The sequence below is a fragment of the Alligator sinensis genome, unplaced genomic scaffold (assembly GCF_000455745.1).
Source record: "Alligator sinensis unplaced genomic scaffold, ASM45574v1 scaffold1003_1, whole genome shotgun sequence".
NCBI lineage: Eukaryota > Metazoa > Chordata > Crocodylia > Alligatoridae > Alligator > Alligator sinensis.
The window spans coordinates 1,053,887-1,071,725 of NW_005842557.1; the positions used below are offsets into that span (position 1 = coordinate 1,053,887).

Consider the following 17,839-nt stretch of genomic DNA (forward strand, 5'->3'; position numbering starts at 1 on the left):
GGTAATTGGGTGTTTCTGTCTTTGATGGATTTCCGGTGTGCGTTCATTCTGGTGCACAGCTGTTGTTTGGTCTCTCCTACGTGGTTTCACACACCAACTGCTGAAGCTTCCTTAGCCTGACAAAGGGTTTTTGAACCCGAAAGCTTGCTTAATAACTATTCTCCAACCATTTGGGTTGGTCTAATAAAAGATATCAAATTCACCCAAGGAACCTTGTCTGCCTATATCCTTAGACCAACATGGCTACAACCTAAACCCTTATCCTAACTAAAACATTTACACAAAACAAGGTAAAAAATTTCAATTAACTGGAATAAAAAAAAAATCTCATTTACATATTAAAATTATACAGCTACTTTTATTTTTAAATAAAGACTACATCAAGTATAAGAATACCTCCTCCTCATGTTAGAGAAATTCAAGTACATTTTAAAGCCAATTAACTGTGAAAAGTTGAACTAATGAACAGGCTGACCTTGCAGCCATGTGATGGCAGCTGCCCCTTGATTTTTCCATAGAGTAGTTTGACTGCCTTGCAAAGGGTCTTTCATTTTAGGCCTTTCATTTTAGGTCTTTCCCACAACCAATGGCAACTCGGCTCCTTCTCAAAGTCCTGGATCATCTAGTGCTCTAAAAGTCTTTCTGGCTCTGTTTCACCCTGACCTCTCAGCTTCAGTTGCCCCAATATTTATCACCTTTATCAGTCAAGCTTCCACTTTTGTGTCTCCACCACATGACTAAGGCATCCATATCTCACTCAGGACTCCACAGCAACTTCTGTGCAATTTTTAAATCAGGGATCAGCAACCTACAGGCTGGGTGCAACCCAAGGAGCTTTTGGATCTGATCTGTGGACGTGGGGGTCCAGAAGCAAGGGGTGCTTTCTCTGTGCCATTGTAGAGAAAGTTATAGAGTTAAACTAAGAAGTGTAATTAGATTAAAAATATGCTATTTTAGTTTCTTTTAAAGTTACCTTGTGTTACTTCTTATCACAGATGAGGCAATAACAGGCACATTCTCTTGTTTTTCAATTAATTCATTATGTATTTAAATATACAATTTTTATGTCACCCTTCCCAAAAAAGGCTCAGGGTGGTTTACAGCAAAAGAAGCATAACTTAAAAGGGCAACTAGAATAAATAAAACAAAATAACAGAACACAACAAAAACAAAGCAGATACCCACTAAACAACATCTTCGCTTAGTGTTGGTTGCTAAATTTGTGTCCTAACGAAAAGGTCTTCCAGTGCTTCTGAAAGCTGTCCACTAGAGGCTAAGTCTGGACTTCAAGAGGAACGGAGAGCCAGAGCTGAGGAGCAAATGCAGAGAATGACCTCTCATGCATTTTCACCAGGCAGACTTGGTGTGCTGATGGTACTTGCAGGAGCTGCTCTCAGCTGACTTTAAGGATTGAGATGGGCCACCAGATAGAAGGTGGTCCTTTAGGTATGTAGGTCCCAGACCATTTAGGGTTTTCTAGGTTAAAACCAGCACCTTGAATTGTGCCTACAAGGCTACTGGGAACAAGTGCACATTCTGGGGGGCTGGAGTTATGTGCTCCTGAGGACCATCCCCCGTCAGAACACAGGCCACCTAATCCACCTAAACCAATGTTTGTGGATTAGGAAACCAAAAGTACTCTGTAGTAAACAGATTCCCAGGATTAGTTATATGGTAATTTAAGTCTATCTGTATTTATTATTTGGTATTTCCTTAAGCAACCAACTACATTTTGAAATAAAACACTAACATAATTTTCTTTACTATTTGATAATGTACTTGAACCTTCCCCTAACAAACTGAAAATAAAATGGGTCTCCCTTTTTCTTTTTTTTTTTTTAAATCATCTCCCCCTTCATTGTAAGCAAGCATCAGGAAGGTTTGATTTCACAACCTAAACAAGTTTCAAATAAGTACAGACACACCAAGATAAGCAGGGGCTTATAATTTTTCCATATTTGACCAAGATATCATGGACAGCAAAAGGAACATCTCTAGCATCAGGTAAATCTTCACCCCCACCAAATTTCAAGCCATCAAAGCATGGAAAAATCAGCTGTCTCCAACAACAACAAAAAGCACTTATGATTTAAGTGCAAATCATGTTTCCCAACCACTGCCCTTGGAAACACCTTAATTTTAGCTGATATTTCCAAAAAAATCTGAGTGCAAGGCAGTCATCCATTATGGAAAATTTCAGCCCAAATGGTTAAAGTTTGAAAAAAAAAGTTAAGCCACTGAAGACAAGAATTTATGTGGGAAGTGTTGGACAATCTTAACTAAGAGGTAATAGGCTCTACCTATAATATTGTAAGATGTTCCCTTTGATATTATGCAACATTCTCTTCCTACCCTGTGAGAGATGAACATCTTTTCATTTCCAGTAAAAATATCCAAAGCTTTTACAAAAGTTCAACTCCATGGGTCAGCCACAGGAGTTCATGTAGATACCGTATACACACACCAAACAATAACAACAAAATATTAGAAATTATTTCATTGTTCCCACCCTATGAAAGGTATTAAAAAAATTAGCGAAAGTACTCAAGCAAAATATTCTAAAGCAAGTGTCAGGACATATTTCAGAACAATTCTGTAGTTGTTGATAACCTTGATCTCCCCGGAGTATTAAAACTTAAAAAAATTTTTTTTAAGTTATTGCAATATAACCAAACTACAACTGAAATTTGGTTGCTGACAGTAACTGGATAGTTCCAAAAATATGCTACCTGTACAAATTCACACAGTAGTGCATCATGGTTGAGACCTCAAAACCTTTTAAAACTTTCTACCTATAGATCCAGGGCACTTTCTTAAAAGGTATGTTTCATGAGAATGGTAAAGCACACTAATAGCTTTAATTTAGCCATTCCTTAGAAAACACCAAAAACTTTTGAAAAACAGTAATGGCCTCATTAAAGCTATTAGTGTACTTTACCATTCTCACAAAACACATCTTTTAAGAAAGTGCCCTTGGGAACCACAGATGTTTGCATTGTACAGGATTTGGCATTGCCAAAAGCTGTTAAAGAAAGTTACCTGTGATCTTCAGAATAAAGGTAAAGTACCAGGCAGAATGAAAATATATTTTCTAACTACAGTAGACAAACCCCACGCCCAAACAGTCCTCATCTGATGGGACTTTCACAAGGTACATATGGTGACATGGGCTCTGCCATTCTTTGCCTGAAAGATATGAATTGCTCTAACAAATTTCCACAGGACAAAGGAGCCCAAGGGTATCCTCACACAGGACGACACATAGCTTAAAGGTCTACATAAAGCTGAATTTTTAAAATTCTATCAAATGTTGCAGAGAAACTTATACATCTGTAGTGAACAGGGATCATCACGGATTTAATTTAAGGCTCTCAATCTCACCTTCAGATTATCAACAGTGACTGGTTGATGTATTAAACATTTTGAGATCCTTCTCCCCCGTTTTAAAAAAGACAGAAAACCCGTACTAAAATAGGTACACAACACTTCGGTTCTGCTTCCCCTGTGAGGGTCAAATGCTTGTATGGAGGGCTATAGAGCTCCCTTAAAACACTGAAGACAGACCGGCATTTCAAATGTAGCTTGAGGAAGCCCTGAAAAATGGGACAGAGACCTAAAAACACACAGCTTGCTTCTCTTGATTTTCTATTCTATACAGAGGCCTCCAACTGGTCCTTGGGGTGGTTCTCTCCAATTTAGGAAATAGTTCTCAGGTTTTTCCTGGGACATCTCTTTGGAAACTGTCTGCAGCCAAGGAAAAAATGTAAGGCAGGTCCTTTCCTCCTGCAGTTTGAATTGAAGTCCACCCTTAACTGACTGAACAATGTCCAAACCCTTGTGCTCTTCATGCTGAGCTTTTAGGAAGTTATTCCACTAGGGCATCTTTTCTGTGTGGATAAGCACTTTTGCCACCAATAATAGAGCTGAGCTCTTTCAGTCAAACAGAATTACAGTAAAATCTTTGTCATCCAGTATCCCCGGGGTAAGGGGATCGTCAGTTATGTAAAAATTCTGGTCATCTGGCAGCAGTGGCCACCATGTACAAGCTTTACCTTGCCCCTCCCCACCACCCCTTGTGGCAATTCCAGTTAATACAATTTCCGATTACTTAAATGCTGGATAACAAAGACTTTACTGTATTAAGAATAATGACTTCAAGATGGAAATTAATAATGAAAATATTATAAAAAAACAACTACATAATTCTGTTCAGTTTCATTTCAATTTAAAAAGCAGATCTTTCCTACCTAGTCTGTGCCACTGAATTTGTCTTTCCCATGGCTGTAAATAATTCCATTTATCTACCAAACAATGACTTTAATCTTAATATTCTTTTATTCATAATAGACAATCTACAGCTTAATTCAGTGAAAGTTTTGAATTACATTTAATAGGTTCATATTTAATGCAAAATAAACTGTTATGCTGCACAACTAGTTTAACAAGAGGTTAGTATGAGCCTTTATTTGAAAGTACAGTACTGGTATATCGCAGAGTACTTTCCGTTGTCTTGAACCAAATTTCATATTGGTACTCTGAAAGCTATATTGGCTGAATTTTTATTTACATTTTATGATCTATTAAATTATATCCCATTTACTAGCCATGGAAAATTTGATAAACTGATTCCAGAGAGTAATAATGAAGCATAATGCATGTGATTTAAAGTAGACTTAAAAAAAACCCAGTTCAACCAATAAACCTGAAACGTTAATACTGTCAATTAGGACCTGAACTACATTTTTAATACAAATAAATGTAGGGCAATTTGACAGTTTTGTTTTTTGTGTACCACTGTACTCCACAATAGTGAAACTGATGATTTGGGGTTCACAGCAAAGCAATACAGCACCAAAATGATTGTATAATTGTAATTTGTTTGTCCATTGTAGGCACTTGTATAATATATTTCAATCTGTAATTTCATATTCTAAATTAGTATTGTTGGGAAGAGCGACCAGAGCTAGTCTGATTACTGTTCATGTACTTAGTAATGAAGTTAGCTACCTGCATGAATCATGCATACTGACTGGCAAAACACTAACAAAATTTAAGAATAAGATATTTAAATTAATACAATATTTAAATGAAAGCAATTGTTTTGGGCTTGTTTTCTCTAACTAAAAAGCTTCAAAAAACTTGCTCATGTTTTGGAAAGTAGTACTTGAGACCCTCCAAGGCAAAGCACAATTTAAGTTCAGGATTCTATATAATGCTTATATCTGTTCTGTTGTTTTCTTAAATTTTTAGGTACTATCCCCTTCCCTTGAAAGGGAAGTTAAGCTGGTATTCTGGCATTTTTTGAGACTCACAATCATGGCAAAAAGCAAGTTCTCAATTAGCAAGCATTACTCACAGCAGATTTAAGTGCAGGTTAAGTCCTTAAAAATCCTAATTTCTTGCTTATGAAAAAAGAGTAAGAGAGAAATGGCTTTCACACATCCTGTTAAAAATAACATGCACAGAAATCCTGTTCGTCGTGAGTGGTTTGCACTCCATTATGTAGCCATTCAAGTGCCTTTCAATTTGCCCTGCACCGAAATATTTCTGAGAAGCCATTCTATTTTTGTGTACATTTGAATATATAAAATGCTATGCCAGCAAGCACACAACGTTCATCTACTTTGGTATCATATCTCAAGCTGTTACAGATCAATGTGCAAGGCAATCTAATTATCAATGACGCAGGGTAGGCTGAAGGTTTTAACGCCTTATTTGCTTTGGTCTTCACAAATAGGGGCAGCTACCAAATGAGTGCAGAGGCAACAAAGTTAGGGAAGGAGACAAATAGCTTGGAACGGGGGCATCAAGCTCAGTCAGCCCTGTGGACCCCCTTGTGCAGTGCCCGCAGTACCAGGTGCAGCTTATGTGCTGCATGCGTTCGCCCTGGAGTTGCAGACACACTATGGAGGGTGGGACTAGGATCCAGAATGACCTGGATGGACTGGAGAAATGGTCCACAATCAATCAAATAAAGAGAGACATGGACAAGTGCAAAGTTCTGCATTTGGGACAGTATAATTGCACGCACAAATCCAGACTGGGGAATGACTGGCTGCAGTAATGCAGAAAAGGACCTGGGGTTTCCAGTGGACCATAAGCTACATATGGCCCAGCAGTGTGCTCTTGCTGCAAGTTGGCACCAGAAGTGGTTGCCCCTACATCCCCATTCCCTTACCCACCCCAGTTATACTACTGCAATCATTTGTCTCTAGGCTTAGACAAGAGCTAGATGAAAAAAAGGTATTTGCTAAGGAAGAAACAGTGATCCCCCCACCCATCCTTTGTCAGCTACTTCACTCTGAATAACATCTTGCAAGTTATTTATATATAGGGATTTGTTCAGCTTTGATGCCTGAGGCAGTCAGAGCTGTCAATCAAAGCCAACAACATGAAGTTCAGCCCACCAATTTCCCCTCCAGACTTGTTCTTCCAGGTTCAGTACAAACAGTCAAAAAGCCCAAGGCAGAATCAATCCAATCTATGCAGGTTTCTTTAAGTTGGGTAGACTGGACCATTGGCAAATGGAACTCACGGTCGCTCTTTGGCTGGAGAAGGCAGGCAGATGCCTGCACTGGCAGAGGCCAGATGATACGCGGTGCTCTCGCACACCTCCCAGTGTAACAGACATTACTGAAGGCACTCAAGTGCAGCTTCACTATTCCTCACTGGCTGTCAAGCAATGGAGGGAAAAGGGCTCACCCCCACTTGGCAACCTGGGAGTCCCTGGACTTCACCTGGGGTGGGGGCATGGGGTTCCAACCCCAGGCAGGACTGCAGAGGGGGGTTAAAAGCAGGGCTTGCAAGCTGCTGGGGAGAGGCAGTGCCAGCAGCACACCCTGCATTCCCAGACAGGTGGTGGGGCACAAAGTATCCCTGCCTTATCCCAAGCCCCGAGAACCTGTACTGCAGCAACTCCAGGAAGGGGGGATTCCTTTCCTCCCCACCCCTCAGTCAGCACCTCCTCCCATGCAGCTGTGGGGCTCCAGTCCATGGGGAGGGGAGGGCAGCCATGCCCCTGAAGCTGAAGCACCTGGGGGGGGAGGGGCATTCTAGTCCAGGAACAGGGGCAAGGCAGAGGGGTGGGCTGCAGATCGCTGTGTCAGGCTGAGCTGGCATCCACAGCCAGTCCCTGTGCTGGGCTGAGCTGGCAGCGCTCTTCCCCTATTGCTGTTCCTACAGTGAACTGTCCCCTACCTGGCAAGTGGTGGGGGAAGCCATGCACCAGCAAGTAACAATAGCATGACTGGACTCTATCCCCAGTCCCAAAACTGTGTGCCATGCACACTGTGCCATTAAATGAATATGTGCCAGAGGCCTTAACAGCAGCTTTTATTAGTGCATATACCATCCATACACATGGGATATGATTCAGCAGTAAGACTACAATTTTTGACTGATAGCTCTCAAGGCTTACTACTGACTGGAGGTGTCTTGCGTCTAATGAGGGGTAGGGGTGTTTTGAGTGGTGAAGAACCTCCGGTGTAGACCCACAAGAATATATTCCTCTTAAGCATGAAACGAAACTGAAAATTCCTGAATGTCACCATTCCTCTACACTCACAGCCTAAAGCTGAAAAGCTCACTGGCAGAGTATTTTATCCCCTTTTAGTGCTGGTCCACATATAAGAAAGGCAATCTTCTATTGCTATGAGTTACTCCACTAAGTTAAGAGGCAGAGGTATATATGGTATACCTAAAGATTGCTATTGATGAACTTGGAAGGTGTCATTATTATTGCCAGGTAATAAAATGCACATTTTATTTCCTTTTTCTTTTAAAAACATAGGAAGTCTCACATGCACACACAAGCCCTTCTTTAAAAGCTCATTATGAAGACTGCAAAGTCAAGCACTAAAAAAAGTCAGGATATAACTATGACCCACATCCGATTCCCTTGTGTGCCTGCATTTATTACAGTCTTTACATGTTTACCTTCTCTGACCTTTGCCACACAAACTGGAAGAATCTAGTTAAGTAACACAAGAAGCTGTAGGACCCCCTGCTTTATTTACTGCAGAAGCTGGAAGGTATGTAGTGAAGGAAGAAAGGGTTTTTTCAAGAGGAGAAAGGAGTTCTTTAGGAGTAAGACAACAGAATGCTATCCTGGAAAACTGGATTCTAATCCTGCCTCTGGTCACATACTTTCTTGGCTTACAGAAACTAATTTTAAATCAAATTCCAGAGATAATCGATAATCATGCACTTCCCATTTTCTGAACTGAATACTCACAACTGCATCTGAAGTCAATGGGAACTGTGCTTTGACCATATGAAGTGCATTTAAAAAGTTACATAGGACCTGATTTTTCAGAGTAAGTATGACAAACAGGGCATCCAACATTGTGGTACTTTTGACCTTAATGTATCTGTGCATCTGCTCCCCGTTGTACAGATACTAATATCTCACTGGGTTTTTCTGAGATACATAAAAGCAATCAGCTACTATACTGATGATCTAAGTCCACACGGGTATTAATAATTCCCTTATACCTTTAGAGCTGGGCTGGGCTTGACTAGTTTGCAAGAAATAAAGCCTGGGTCAGATACTGAACAATGAGAGGGGTGGGGAAAAAAACCAACAACAAAAAACAATGAAACTCATGAATTGAGTATCACCTACATGGATGTATCGTCTCAAGGACCCTCCCTAGAGCCCGCTGCTCTGGGCAAGGCAAGGATCTTGAGACAAAGTAGTATGAAATTCTAGAATTGCAGGATCCCATAATACATGCACACGAGGGACCAAAATTAAGGTTAAACAGACAAAGATCATGCCAACACTATCGCAACATTAAATTTTGCCATTTCCCTAACTTGAGTACTGAACTAATAATATTCTTCTGGGTTTTTTTTGCAATGGAGTCATTAAGAATCAGAGATGGAAAAGACCTGATCAAGCACTAAGCTAATCAATCTCCCTGCCCAGTAGCATTATTATGTAGACTGCATCTCTAATTTCCCCTCCTTTGTAGCAAGACCTTTATTATATGTGAAGCATCCACTGCTCTGCAGCAAAAATCTTTTCCCCTAATTTAGCTAAAAAAATTCTCCTCATTCCAACAACTGTTCCAAATACATGGACTGACTTTTCTGTAACAGGAAAAAAAAATCCATTCCTTAAATCACCATTAGAATACGAAATGGCACCAATAATTTTAATAGTAAATTCAATAAGTGTTGTTTGATGTTTTTCTTCATTTAGGTTTTGTTGTCAGTAATGCCCAATGAAAAATACATAGAGCTTTATTGATTTGGGGTTTGGTTTTGGTTTTTTTAATCCCAAAGACTTAATTGCCATCTACCTTGAATATTCTTTTGCATACTAGTTTAAATGATAAACAAAAATCAATTTCTCCCTTGTGTTACGTTAACTGGAGCCTTTGAAACTCCTTAAACCTGTGCTGCTTTACTATTCATTAGGGATGTGCGAAACTGGCTGTATTTGATTCGGATTCAGCCCAAATCAGAAGATTCGATGCTGATTCAGAGAATCAGCGATTCAGCCACAGACAGTTTTAAATGTTTTTTCTACATATCTCAAGGTACCAGGCACGGCTTGTAAATGCTGCGATGCTGGGGCAGATGGAGCATCCCACAGGAGCATGGAGGCCCCCCCCAAACGCTTGGTGGCAAACAGAAGTGGAGCAGAAGTACTTCTGGTGCACTTCTGTGTCCGCTGCCAAGCGCGTGGGGGGAGACACCAGTGCACCCCACCTTGGCTCAGCAATTGGCTGCAGGAGGACCCCGGGTACCCCTCCAGCCCAGGAGGCACTAGTCGCTGAGCCGAGAGAGGCACAGGGGGAGGGGCTCCTCAGTACACTCCCCAGCGGACCCAGAAGTGCTTCTGGTCCACTTCCAGGTCTGCTGCTGAGCGTGCTGGGAAGCCCCCCCGTGCTCCTGTGGGGTGCTCCATCCACCCCACCATTGCACCATTCACGGGCTGCCTGGTACCTTGAGGTACGTAGAGAAAACATTTAAGGGTTCAGATTTGATTCAGAGAAATTAAAGGGTTTCCTGATTCAATCTGGAGATTTGGCCACTGAATCAGGCCGAATCGAATCAGGGACTGAAATGCAGCCCTACTATTCATTCAGTCCATGTGACATCCTGTTAAATGGATAAACAGGAAGTTGTGTGGGTGCAGCCCACAACACATTGTGAGTTGCAAGTGTGGCCCACGATGGCAAATAGGTTGAGAACCAGTGTCATGGACAGTTCAATAGAAAGAGCTGTTTAATGCACAGCAGTCTTCAAAAAAGGAAACAAAATATTAAGCTTTATCTTCAGTGGGAAGAAAAAAGAAAACTAATAATTTGATTTTTAATTTTATTCTATCACTAGTATATGCCACTCATCTTGAACACAATGATTAGTTACAACTACCTCAATCCCCTAAACAACTAGCAGATGTAATAAGAAGCACAGAAAATTTCAACATGTGCCAAAGTCTAGCACTGTTAGAGAAAAGAAATAAAGGGAAACGTCAAAATATACGAAATAATGAAAGGTGAATTAGGTGCTATGTAACAAGGCGAATTAGGTGCCATGTAACGTTTAATCATCATCTTAACACTTTAAGAATGTCTACACTGAATACAGGATCTGCCTTCACAGACAAGCTACAGAATAAAGAAACTATGACATTTCATGTTCTAAACATTGGCCAGGGTGCATGAGAAACTTCCAAACATTTATGGTAGAACACACTGCAGAAAAGTACGATCAGAAGCTTTACTTGCCAATGGTAATAAAGGATTTGGAACAACAACTGAAAGGCGCCCTACCTTGAGAAAGTGTGTTCAGGAATCTTCTAGATACAAAGATTATAAATTAAGGCAATTTAACAAACAAATAACTATTTTACAAGCACATCAAAACCCAACTGTATGTGTTCAGTCAATATATTCTGAGGTATCCGAGTAGTCTGAAGGTTTATGTATTCAATATGTTTCAAGATAACTATAGTGCAAAATGGACGCTTTAGTATCTCATTATTTTCATGCAAGTTCTCAATATCTGAGGTCCAACTATAAGATTTAGAGAAGTTTTCAAGACTGCTTAACAGTGTGCTATCTTTGAGGACAAACTTTTGTTAAGTTATGGGTTTCAGAAGGGTTGGGGAAGTACAAAGTGGAGAGAATGGTTAATCCTGAGTACAGTCATAAAATGAAAAGCCCTGATCAAAATAAACAAGAGTCCAAAACATTGACTAAAATGAACAAAGTATAATGACAGAACGTAAAAGGAATCAGGACTAGTGGTTGAGGTGATATCTTTTATTAAACGAGCAAGATTTTTTGCAAAAAAACCAACCAAACTTTAATCTAGTTGGTCTAATACAAGGTATCACTTCTACCATGAGTTTCGATTCTTTTTGCCTCTAGACCAATACGGCTACAACCAGGATATATGATAGAAAGTAAAATTCAATGCTGTATGGGAGTTTGACAGGAGATACCACATGCTGTCAGAACATATTTGATCAAAGGAAAACTTTAAGGTATTTGACGCAAACAGTGATTTCCAGAAATTTTTAAAGCATAATTTAAATTCCTCTGCTAGTAGCTATCTAATTAATTCTAAAGCAAATGTTTAATACTTCATAGTTACCTTATTTTTAAGACATTTTTGTTTCATCTCTACAACCAAGATCTCTGCTGCCACCACAAGGATGCAGAGGACAAGGCAATGCTTTTACTTTTGTTCTAAATAAAACAGTCCTATAAAAGATTAAATACTAGTGTTTTACTATAGTTTGTCTGTTTATAGAATCATAAGTAAGGCTGGAAGGGATCTCAAAAGGTCATCTGGTCCAACTCCCTGCTCAAGACAGGATCATCTCTGTTTAAATCATGTAAGAACCATCATGCGTCTAACCTGCTCTTAAAAACGTCCAAGCATGTAAATTCCATTACTTCTCCAGGTATTCGGTTGCAATTCTTAACCACCCTCATATTGAGAAAGTTCTAAAATCCAATTTAAATTTCCCTTTTTGCAATTTAAGAGTTGTTCTATGCAGTCTGAGAGAATAGTCTAATATCCATCTTCTTTATAACTACACTTCAGGCATTTTAAACACTTATCAATAGGGATCCTGGTTTTCTCCGATTAAAAACTGCAAATTCTCCAATTAAAAACCCCAAATCTGTGTGAGCCGCACTCCCCCACAACAATCTCAACAGCCCTCTTGATGCCCCTCACAATAGCCCCCTGACCCACAGACATGCACACACAGAGGCACACACAGATACTGACACCCATCCCAGCAGATAAGTGTGTGTGGGGGGAAGGGGTGGGGCAGATCAAAAAGGAGGCTGCCACCGCAACTCTGCCACTGCCACCACCATCCCATGGCCAACCACACAGCTTTGTGGGCAAGTGACACAGGGTGTGGCAGCAGCAGTGCGGTAGCAACCACTGTGTGGGCCACATATGTGCCGTCCAGCCGGGGGGTGCAAAGGGGGGCTTACATGCAGAGGCTGCCACTTCACCACTGCTTATGCCTCGTGACTAGCTGCACAGCTCCACAGTGCTGTGGGGTAGTGGCGGCTCCCGTGCTGACTGGGGGGGCTACGCAGGCAAGCGCTGCCACCATGGAGCCATGCCCTTCGCCCCTGGATCCTAGAGGCAAGTAGGGCTCGGGGGCTGTGGAGAAAATGGCTGGGGGCTGAGGGAGCAGGGGGTGTTGCCGGCCCCAGGCGGCACACCACAGCCGGGAGCAGGGCCAAGGGATGAGGACAGGGGTGCCCCTCTGTGGGAGGCTTTGTGGGCAAGCAATGCGGGGTGCAGTGTGGTGGTGCCCGCCATGTGCGGGCTGCACACATGCCGCCCGGCCGGCTTCCCAGGGGAGGGGGAGGCTTGCATGCGGACGGCTGCACAGCTCCATGGCCAGCTCTGCAGCCGTGGTGAGGGATGGTGGCTGGGGGGCCAGGAGGGGCTTGCATGTGGCGGCCACTGCCGCTTACCTGTAGGGCCATGCCAGTGGTGATGGCCACTGCCTACAGAACCTCCCTGTGCCGCTGCAGAGCAGTGCCCAGAGCTGTGAGGCCAGCTGCAGGGCAGCAGCAACAGTGTGGTGGCAGCCAGATGGCATGCAGCTATCCCCACCACCACCCTGAGCCATGAAGTGGCCATGGCCGCCACCACAGTGCCGCTCTGCAGCTGGCCACACAGCTCCAGGCTCGGCTCCACAGTGGTTTGGGGAGGTTCTGTACGCAGCGGCTGCTGTCGCTTACCTCTAGGGCCGTGCAAGCAGACACAGCCGCTGCATACAGAACCTACGCCGCGACGGAGCTGTGCCCAGAGCTGTGCAACTGGCCGCAGGGCGGCAGTGACACTTGTGGTGGTGACCGTGGCCGCCCCATGGCACGGGGTGGGGATGGCTGCATGCCGTCCAGCTGCCACACTGCCGCTACTGCCCTGCGGCCAACTATACAGCTCTGGGCACAGTTCCGTGGTGGCGTAGGTGGGTTTTGTAGGCAGCGATCACCACCGCTGGCACGGCCCTACAGGTAGGCAGCAGCGGCCACCGCATGCAGGCCCCCCCAGCCACCATCCCTCACCACCGCTGCAGAGCTGGCCCCAGAGCTGTGCAGCCAACTGCATGCCAGCCTCCCCCTCCACCATCCCCTGGGAAGCCAGCCGGGCAGCATGTGCGGGGCACACACATGGCAGGCACCACCACACTGCACCCTGCATCGCTTGCCCGCAAAGCCTCCCACAGACGGACACCCCTGCCCTCACACCCCCTAGCCCTGCTTCTGGCTGTGGTATGCTGCCTGGCACTGGTAGCACCCCCTGCTCTCAGCCTCCATTCCCAGCCCTGCCCCACAGCCCCCAAGCCACACCTACCTCTAGGCTCCAGCAGCGGTGAGTCTGAGCCTGACCCCAGCCTTGGCTGACTCAGAGGCTCAGGTCCCACCCTTCCCCTCCCCTTCCGGGTACGGCTGGGGGTTTCCCGCCCTTTCTGCAATCAGCTCTTGCAGGCTGGTGCTGTGCCAGCCTGCAAGAGCTTTTTGCATAAGCGGAGAATCTGCGAATTTCTCTGCTAAAAAGGGAAATCTGCGTTTTCTCTAATAAAAACCAGGAATCCGTGGTTTTCTCCGCTTTTCTGTGGGAAACGGAAAGCCCGGATCCCTAGTTATCAAGTACCAGCATCACCCTCTCTTATCCAGACTACAAAATCCCGGTTCTTTTGGCCTTTCTGTATAAATCATGTTACCTAGACCTCTAATAATTTTTGCTGCTCTTCAACAGGTTCTTTCGAATTGGCCCATGTCTTCTTTGAAGTGTGGCAGTCAAAACAGGACACAGTACTCAAGGTGGTCTCAATACTTATCTGTGGTGTACAGACAGGAAGAATCACTTCCCTCAACTTGAAAGGGATGAATATCAAGAGAAGCATATTGGCTCACGTTCAGTTTATGGTCCACTTTAACCCCCTGGGGTCCTTTTCAGCAGCACTGCAGTCATTCCCCAGCCTGTATTGGTGTATAGAATTGTTCTATCCTAAGTTCAGGACTTTATACTTATCCTCACTGAACTTCATCCAGTTAATTTCAGACCATTTCTCCAGTTTATCCAGGCCATTCTCCAACCTAATCCTACCCTCCAATGTCTGCAACTCCACCCATCTTAGTGTCATCTGTAAATTTAAGTATGCACTTCATCTCATCCTCCAAAACATTAAGATATTAAATACCAGACCCAGAACCGAACCAAGAAACCCACTTGATACCTCCCCCAATTATACATCAAGTCACTGGTACCTACTCATTGTGTACAATAATGCAAGCAGTTAGGTATGCATCTCAGGAGTATTTTCATTTAGACTTATTTGCTTAGCTCACTAATAAGAACGTTATGAGAGATAACATCAAAAGCCTAGGAAAGATCAAAGTATAATCATATCTACTGCTCTCCCCCATCTACAAGAGGCTGTCATTTTGGTGTTCATGTAAAGCTATTTTCAGATGTTTGTAAACAAAATTACACATTAGTATGGTCCATTTTTTAAATTTTTATAGCTCGAGTTCAAGATAGGTGCATTACCAGCAGAAGTCAATAAAATTGTTATGTATACGTCTTATTTGATAATGCCATACATTTTTAGAAAATATTTTTAAACCATTTCAGAACATACTAAAACACTGTACTAGGTAGATTGGTGTGTTCATTCCCCCCAGCAATGGGATGCCCTCCTACAAACAGTTGTACCAACCGAAGCATGAGATATTGGACTCTAAATATACCATTAGTAAAAGGATTGAGTATCATCCATCTTGCTCAACAAATCTATAACAATTTGGGAAGAGGATTCCACATTTGGAAAGAGGAGAAAAAAAGAAGAGCTTTTTAAAGCAAGGGTTATGAGACAGATAAAAAGAGACTACATAACAGGCTACATTTTTACAAAATAGCAGCTAGTTGGAACACTAGCATGAGACTGGAAAGAGAGAGAGAGAGAGAGAGAGAGACTAGTGGGCAGTATAAGAATATTATAGTACATGGCTCTACATTTTTTGTAATGACCTCATATCTATACACCAATTTGCTTTATATACGCACAACACAGAGTACTTATTAAATATACACTTAAATATATACATATTTCTATATGAATAATGCGTGTGTGTATATGATCTGAGTGTATGAATAAAACACACACACATGCACACTTCTATGCATTTAACAAATAAGCTTGAGCTGGAATATAACTATCAAAAATTTTAAGTGCTTTTGCCAATGGTGATGAATACAGCTACATAACATTTTTTTGAGAGGCATAACAGACAAAAACACTCCTTTTACAAAAAAAACATGGGTAGTAATATTAGGCAATTTCCCCAAAGCATACAAAAATCTTTGTCAAGGTCAAAGAGTCTTTCTGCATTTACATTGTAAGCTTTCAAATAAGGTAGTATAAAGATGCTCGTATTTTGTATACTGTGTTTGCAAAAGATTGCTCCATGGGCTAGAAATAACTGGAGGGGAAAAGGTATTTCAATCATTGGAATTTTTCCTGGTCTCATTTAATCAATTTTTAAATATACAGCAGGTCTCACTAAAATCTATTACAATTGTTCAGAACTATTGAATTCCAGTATGATTCTTGGAATTTCTTTCCATTTCAACACATTTTAACATTATATACAACAACAATGCGACAAGTGAAAGAGCACAGTAAAAAAAATGTTTTTAGTGAAGCACAATGCAAAAAGCAGCAATGAAAGGCTTAGTATTTGGTATATGGCTCAGGCAGCCTTTAGGGGAGAGAGCTTTTTTTAGCTACCATATATACACGGTATATTATTATACAATGTAGTAGCTATATGCAAATAGAACACCTACTGGGCAAATGATTTTTATTTTCTTACATGAAACTGTTATGCAATACTGCCTGTTCCTCTGCTTGTTTAATGCTTGATTTTGGTACTCTATGAAAAAACATTCAGGTAAGTTACTTCCCTGTCACTATTTCTGGAATCAATCATCATACAATTAAACAGAGTTCAATTATGTTACAAACTAGATAGTGGGCCTAAAAGATTATGCATGTTAACCAATATGTAGATAACCAATAAATCATGATGCAAGTAACAGTCAAAGAATTGGGTCTGGTATTGTTTTATGCAGTGAAGCAAATATTTTATGCAGATACTTTGTTTTTTCCAAAACAACTGTTTGTTTTAAACTATGTGCAGCTCTATAGCCATGCAAATGGTGACTACATTTTTGAAAGCAAGAATTAGGAGGCGGAGAAAAGAAGCAGGGCTAAGTACTAATATAATATAAATACTGAAATAGATATCTTCATCAAGCACAGAGGCAGATATAATATTTTAAAAATCTTAACTGTATAAAAGAGAGCTATACCAAACTAGAAAAAGGTATATACAAAACAAAATAGTACCTTTAATGTTCTAGTTGGAGCCCAGCCAGTGCCATCAATTGAATGTTCTCTCAATAAACTGTAATAGACAACAAAGTGTATATTAGGCAATGCAATCTTAAATTGAGAAGTTTGACTTATTCAAAGCTTGATCAACTTATCATTTCCTGACCAAAAAACCCAAAAGCCCCTCAAACCCCCCCCAGAAAAATGTACCTTTACAACCTTTGAAACACTGTTTACTCTTAAAATGCAAAAATTAAATTTCTGTACTGTATCAATTATTTTAAAATTCATTTTTAAAATTCAGAAAGAGGAAGCTGCAGAAAACAAACAAAAATGAAAAAAATTGAGTTCTTCTCAACTTTTAAAAATTCAAACACCCCTTGTGAGATGCAAAGGGCACTCCCCTCAGAAAATCCCACCTCAGCTTTCCTTAATTTTTTTTTGACTCATTATAGAAAAATAATAAAGCAATTCTTCTGTTGCAAAGAACTCAGGGAGATCACAATCGGTCAGAAAGTTTTTAACACTATGGATTCCCATGTGGGTTTATCTTGTGAATCGTGTAGGTTTTCACATATCTACTAGTGCTAGTATTGCACAGCACCCCATTTCACCCTGAAAGGGAGCTTGTGGCACCTCAGCATGTCATGGCACCTTTGTTTGAGAATCACTGCTCTGGTCTTCAATCAGTTGCATTACAGAATTCCTCCACGGTGTAGTTACAATTAAAGAGATTTTCCTTAGGTCTGGGACAAACTTATAGTGCAGAATAAATGATAAACAATACAATAAATACTGCAAACAGAATATATATCTTCATCACATAATACACCTGGGGGTTACAGTGGTCAAAAAGCTGTCAGCAGTGTGCCCTAGTTGCCAAAAAGGCTAACAGCATACTGGGCTGCACTGGTAGGAGTGTTGCCAGCCAGTCAAAGG

General features: G+C 41.6%; 1 long non-coding RNA gene across 1 annotated transcript in view; it reads right to left on the minus strand.

Annotated features, from left to right (window-relative positions):
* Positions 1-16,983, minus strand: part of LOC102385221 — a 66,825-nt gene extending 49,842 nt beyond the window's left edge. The window contains exon 1 of the long non-coding RNA XR_001358692.2: positions 16,916-16,983. This is a non-coding gene — a long non-coding RNA (uncharacterized LOC102385221). The remainder of the gene's footprint in view (positions 1-16,915) is intronic.
* Between the last annotated feature and the right edge of the window lie 856 nt (positions 16,984-17,839).